Source organism: Prunus persica, chromosome G6 (genome assembly GCF_000346465.2).
Source record: "Prunus persica cultivar Lovell chromosome G6, Prunus_persica_NCBIv2, whole genome shotgun sequence".
NCBI lineage: Eukaryota > Viridiplantae > Streptophyta > Magnoliopsida > Rosales > Rosaceae > Prunus > Prunus persica.
This window is the reverse complement of record NC_034014.1, coordinates 14,480,177-14,487,540: the sequence shown is the minus strand read 5'-3', so window position 1 is coordinate 14,487,540 and position 7,364 is coordinate 14,480,177. Positions and strand designations below refer to the sequence as shown.

The 7,364-nt window shown below is 38.4% G+C and overlaps 1 pseudogene; it reads left to right on the top strand.

The window, feature by feature from the left end:
- LOC18773956 lies at window positions 1,940-6,287 on the top strand (annotated as a pseudogene).

Sequence of the window (7,364 nt, the reverse complement as noted above, 5' to 3'; positions counted from 1 at the left end):
GTTCATACTTGTATTTCTTGCCCTTGTAACAGATGTTCTATCTTTTCCTTCGTCTCGTAAACAAGCATGAATGCAGTGCCCTTAGCCTCTTATTTCTATAATATTTGGAAACTTAAGTTTCCTCTTGAAATGATAAAATCTAGGTTTTGCATCGTCATTCTTTCTGAAAAAACTTAAAAATCGGGCACGTTTGCTCATCATCAGTCTATTCTGGATCTTCCCTTGGTAAAACTGATCCAGAAAGTCTCTCCTAACTTTTCATGATTGTACTTTTTCTCAACAGGCAAGGCACATTCTTACGTTCCCCACCTTAGTTAATATAAATTTAGTACATTGGATTTGTTCTTATTGGTCCTCTTTAGCTCCCTTTTATTTTGGAAAAAAAATAGTTGAACTGGTGCGAAGAAACTATAACATTCTTCTTGTACAAGAATTGTATGGAAACCACCTAGTCTAGATTGTTTGAATAAATGTTGAGGCATGTCTATATTCTGGTCATGCTGCTACTGATTTGTTATTCGTAACTAGGGATGGCAACGGGTCGGGTAAGGGCCGGGTATGACAATACCATCCCTATCCCCGCTCTCCATCCCCGCCCCCGTCCCCGAACCCATCCCCGTTTATTAGGTTTCGGGGAATCTCCGTCCCCGTCCCCGTCGGGGGACTATCCCCCATACCCGCCCCGAATCCCCGATTTTTTTGCATAAAAAAATATTTATCATACATTTTAACATTAAGTTTCATAATAAATTATCATTCAACACATTCAAATTAACTATAAAGTTCAACTAAACTATTCAAAATCACATCAATATGAAATTCCATAAAAAATTAGGAAGAATTAGGAAATGGAATTCAACTTAGGTGAAACATAAATATTATAATTATTTATTTATTTATTTAAATATAAACATATATATTTTCGGGTCGGGTTCGGGGATGGGGACGCCAATACCATGCCCTCCCCATACCCGTCGGTGATTTTTCAAGTTCGAGGATCCCCGTACCCGATACTCATTTAGCCTCGAAATCTCCCCCCATTAGGGTCGCTTGCGAAAGATGCTGGCTTTTCTTGATTTTCAAACCCAGCAGCCTCCATAGACCCATCATCCAAAGCCTAAGGCTCGTTTGCAACTGGGTTTAGCCTAATCTTGAGACCTCGTCGGTTTTTGGGTTCTCCAAGAATTGGATAGAAGCCACCGAATTTGGGGAGTGGAGTGGAGAGATTTGGGCGGCTGGGTCTGGTATTGGGGGCAGGGGAAGGGGAGGGTGGGGACAGAGAGATCAAAGGTGGAGGGTGGGGGAAGGAAGGGGGAGGAAGAGGGGGGAGACGGAAGGGGAAGGATGGGGGAGGGAAGGGGGAGGTCGAGGTTGATAGAATTTTGTTTTTTGTTTTAATTTTAAATGTTAAATATTTCTTTTCTTTAAATTTTAAATGCTAATTTTTTTTAAAATTTTAAATGTTTAATCTTAGGTAGGTAAGGTTTATATTTTTATATTTTTATATTTTTTAAATGACGAATTTACCCTTAATTTTGATGAAAATTTGGATAGAATTTGAAAAAATTGATGGTAAGCCCTCAATTGGCTCTTTAAAACAATTGGAGTCCCTAATTTAGCGAAAAATTTGTTAAGGAGTTAAATTGACAATATACAAATAGTTCAAGGTGCAAAACTGTAAAAAATCCTAAAATCAAAGAAGAAAATTGCACCTGAAGGGTTTGATTCATCGCCTGAAGAAAATGACTTAACTAGTTTTCCTTCGGAAAAGTCTACAAAGTCAAGTTAATAAAGAATTTGAACAAAAAATTTAATGGAAAATTTGGTGCATCTTTTGGACACGTAAGTGATGTCAAGTATTCCATCAACGCATGGCAAATATTCCATCACTTTCGACCGGACTGGGACTTATTGTATCTCTCCTTTGAATCTTCTTATGGTACGAATTCATTTACACCACAGAGAGAGAAGAAACACGTACGAATTAATTTACACCATCCACCTTAAATTAAACAGAAATTCAGAATTAGAACTTCATACTGCATTGGAACCAATTTTCTGGAGTGCTGCAGAAGGAAAAAAAAAAAGAACAAAGAGGAAGAAAAGTCACAGTGAGATCATTTTTCGATGGCTTGCATGGCATGCCTTCTTCTTGCCTTGGCATTTGTTGCTGCTGAAGCACAACAGATGCAGTCAAATATAAGCCGAGGCTCTTCTTTAACACCAACCACCAACACCACATGGCTGTCACGTTCTGGTCTATATGCCTTTGGATTTTACAGGCAAGGCAATGGCTATGCTGTTGGGATATTTCTTGCTGGAATTCCCCAAAAGACAGTCGTGTGGACTGCGAATCGAGATGATCCACCAGTCTCCAACAATGCCACCTTGCTCTTCACAGGTGACGGCCTTGCCTTGCCAACAGCAGAAGGCCAAAATTACTTGGTAAAATCTTCTGGCTCTTCTTCTTATGCTTCCATGCTCGATTCCGGTAATTTCGTGCTGTACAACTCTGGTCGGGAAATAGTATGGCAGAGCTTTCATCATCCAACCGACACCCTTTTGCCTGGTCAACGCCTTTTATCAGGAAACGAACTTTTCTCTGCGAATTCAGAAGCTGATCACTCAACGGGGATTTTCCGTCTCAAAATGCAAAATGATGGAAACCTTGTTCAGTACCCTGTAGATACCCCGGACACCAGTGTTTATGCTTTTTATTCATCTCTCACTGTTGGCCAGGGAGAGAATGTGACACTTAATTTTGGTGCTGATGGCCATCTCTACTTGCTTAACAGGAATGGTACGAATATTCGAAATATAACAGATGGAGGTCTTCCTACTGATGAAGGAAAACTTTATCTTATGAGAATTGATGTAGGTGGGATATTTCGTTTGTATTCACATGATTTGAAAAAGAATGCAATTTGGTCAGTTGAGTGGGAGTCTTCCGAGGATAAGTGTGTTCCTAAAGGCCTATGCGGATTGAATAGCTATTGTGTCTTAATTGATCTAGAGCCTGACTGTAAATGTCTTCCGAGATTCAAATCTGTCAACCAGGGAAATCAGACATCCGGGTGCGAGAGAAATTTTGTTGCGGATGCATGCATAAACAGGACTGAGAATTTCACTTACACCATGGAAGAGCTGGAAAGCACATGGGAAGATGATTCGTACATGAGTTTGAGATTATCCAACAAAGACGATTGCATACAAGGCTGTCTGGAGGATTGTGACTGTGAAGCTGTGTTTTTTGACGGTACAAACTGCAGAAAGCAAAGGCTTCCTTTGAGATATGGTAGAAGAGTCAATGGAACTTCACTCAGAGCTCTCATCAAGGTAGGTGTACCTACAAAACGAGGTACAGATCCTAGAATTGTTCAACCAGGAAGCAAGAAAAAAGGTAGAACTGACATCCTCATTATTGGTCTTTCATTTACTGCTTTGATCCATTTTGTTGTTGATTTCCGTGATTGTGTTGTGGAAACACAATGTCTGGGCATATATAAGAATGAGCGCTGTGAATTGAATGAGAGTTAGAAAAGATGACTAATAATTTCAAGGAAGAGCTTGGTAGCGGAGCCTCGTCAACAGTTTATAAAGGGCTGATTTTGGGTAGCCAAAAGCCAGTTGCTGTCAAAAGACCAGTGTTTTCAAATAAAACGCACGTTCAATGTTGTTTCTTTTCTTTTTTCTAATGAAATTAATATATATTATAAATTAATATATTAAGTTAATAATACATGCTATGTATTGTATATATCAATTGCAGATTCGATTCTAACCCTTGTTTTTTTCTTTCTAAATTAATATTTTAACACATGGACATATATATATATATTATATAGTACAACCCTAATTTCTACCCTTATCCAATAATCCCCATCAATTTCAAGAACTCTCCTTTTGGTATGAATAAATATTTTATGTTTTGGGATTGATTATTATGCCTAAATGACAATTAGTACTTATATTTGATTTTATATTTAAAAGATTGTTAATAATTAGTAGTACAATTTAATTGTGTTGTATTATTTATAAATTTTTCTTATTAAAATAAATTAATATTCGAAAGGCTTACGCCTCACTGTTTCAAGGCTTACGCCTCACATAAGGTGACTAAAACGCCTCGCATCTACGCCTCGCCTTTCAAAACATTGCAAAAGACTAGAGAAAGTTGCAGCTGAAGGAGAAACAGAATTTCAGACTGAGATCAGAGTTATTGGGAAAACCCATCACAAGAATCTAGTCTATTTACTTGGGTATTGCCTTGACGGAGCTAAAAAGCTTTTGGTGTATGAGTACATGAGCAACGGCTCACTTGCAGATGTGCTCTTCACCCGTGAAGGGCAAGTGTAACGAGAATAAATTTCAGGCACATTTACATAAGTATATATATACATGTCTACAATGAATATTGAAGAATTATCTCTTCACATTTGTGTTACTATGTGCAGCACATAAGTGGATATGGATTGGCACGGCTATTGGCTCTGCTCTATTGGTAATGGTGCTTTGCATCTCGAGCTATCTACTAAGGAGGAAACTATTTTCAGGTAGACTCTTTAAACATCTATGAAGGCTTTGGAAATAGTAAATTTTAATTTTCAAGTAGACTCTTTAAACATTAATCTAAACAGGGGAGACCAACCCGATGGTTGAGAATGAATTGCTTGAATGGATGGAATCTGATAGATCCACTGGCGATGTCAACGGGCTTCAAAATGATGGAAAGCTGGGAAATAATTTGACAGTATTTCGCTACGCATCTGTCGTGGCTGCCACAACCAACTTCTCGGAAGAAAACAAGCTCGGACAGGGGGGCTTTGGACCTGTTTATAAGGTAATTAAGGTTTTAAATAAAAATGAGTGTCTTTGTATTAATAACTGAAAAATATAAACCTGATTAGTTGGTGCTATATTATGGATTATTAATGAAGGGCAAACTTGTGACGGGGCGAGAAATTGCTGTGAAGAGGCTTTCAAGATGTTCAGGGCAAGGAACTTCGGAGTTTAAGAATGAATTGATACTCATATCTGAACTCCAACATACAAACCTCGTTCAGCTTTTTGGCTTCTGCATTCATGGGGAAGAGAGGATGTTAATCTATGCCTACATGCCAAACAAAAGTTTGGACTATTTTTTATTCGGTCGGCAATTAAGATTCTCGATCACTTTAATCTTAGTTACTTGATTTCTTCTATTCGAATAATCTGACATTTCCAGCTATTTTCATGTATATATTTGGACAGATTCAACCAGAGCGACGCTACTAGATTGGACGAAGCGGTTCAACATAATTGAAGGAATCGCTCAAGGACTGCTTTACTTGCATAAATACTCAAGAATGAGAGTAATTCACAGAGATTTAAAAGCTAGTAACATACTACTTGATGAATATATGAAGCCCAAAATTTCTGATTTTGGTTTGGCGAGAATTTTTACACATAATGAACTTGAAGCAAGTACCAATAGGATTGTTGGAACATAGTAAGTAGATCATACATTATAAATTATTATGCCTTTCACCACTTTGACATTGCTAAACCTGTACTTACAAACATATACTAAATATATTTGGTTTTTATATGATACAGTGGTTACATGTCTCCCGAGTACGCTATGGAGGGGATTTTTTCGATAAAATCTGACGTCTATAGTTTCGGGGTGTTAATGCTTGAAATCATTAGTGGTAGGAGAAATAGTAGCTTCTACATTGCTGATCACGTGCTCAATATAGTAGGATATGTATGTCTTACAAATCAAATTTACGATTAACATTTTCTTTTTTGAGTTGTGAACATATATATCATGAATCTTTCAACAACTTAATTAAATGAGTGCTATATTTTTTCAGGCATGGGAGTTATGGAAAGAAGGCAGGGGGCTAGAGCTAATGGATCCAACACTAAAGGATTCATGTACTGAAGATCAATTGTTAAGATGCTTCCAAGTTGGTCTGTTATGCGTGGAAGAAAATGCAGCTGATCGGCCCTCCATGTCTGACGTCGTATCTATGTTGACCACTGAAACAATTTCATTGCCATTACCTACAAGGCCAGCATTCATCACAATAAGAAATGTTATTGTGTCTGATATAAGTATAAGTAGAAGGGAGTTGCAAATTCTATCAGTAAATGGCTTGTCTAATACCACAGTTGCTGGACGATAGAGGATTCGTCTATTAGCTAAACGATATCTTCGGGCCATAATTACAATGGTACCTTCATTTTGGAACATTGCTTGGCTTTTGTATATGTCGTATCCCTGTGAAAAGTAGGTTTTCTTATGGATTATAGTTTTTTAATTGGCATTATTGCATATAGATTCACTAGGTATTTGATATTTGACGTTTAATTGAGTTTTTATCACTTATAGCCGGAACTTACCAAACTGCTCAATTAACCACTCAGCATGATAGTTTGGTGAACACTTGTATTGTGGGTGTGCTGAGTGATTTCACGATGTTGAGACCCAAAAAATTCATGATTGGGCCCAAATAAATTACCAGCCCAAAACGCCATTTTATTAAGAAACGGCATAAAAAAGAGGTACTCGAAAACTTGCCACATGCGAATTGAAATTCATGCGCCATGCTAATTCACCATGTTAGCTCTACGAGCCCATGCCAAAATTAAACATCAAGGATGATAAAAAAAAATTAAAGCACGCTAAGCGACATGCCATGCCAAGCATGAAATCGTTGTTTCACACCCAGACACACTACAAGCCTAAGTGGGCCCAAGCCACTCAAAATGCCCGGGTTGCTTGGGAGCCTCGGGACCCAAGCCCATTTCTTAGGCCCAAACATATGGGTGAGCAAAAAGGGGAAAATAACTCAACCAAAATAACCCAACCAAAATTAGCCCAGTCAAAGGATAGCCCAACCAAAAGCCCAATGTTTAAATAGCCCACTTATTTAATGAAGTACCTTAGCCCATACAAAAATAAGCCACAAAAGCCTCAGCCCTTTGCTAGAAAAATAGAAGCCACGTAGAAGAGGTCTGCAGGATCACTGAACAGAGCTGCTGGAAAGTGCCAGCACATGGGAATGGATCAAGTTCCAAAACAAAACACCAGAGAGACCAAGGGATATTAGCATGTAAGTTGTCAGGAAGAGGAGTACCCTTTCAAACCAGCATATACACCTAGTTGTTTTCCCTTATCAGTGCTGGCCCAAGAAGGAGAAGGGAAAGAAGAAGAAAAGTAGCCAAGAGTGGAGCTTCCTACTGAAGCAGCCGCGGGAAAAGGGGTCTTGAGCTCCAAAACTCCTGATTTTGTGCAAATAGATAAGGGGAAATCTCACCCAGATAGGAAAGTCAAGAGAGGAGAGGAAAAAGGATGGAAAGGCTTGCCAAGATTGGGA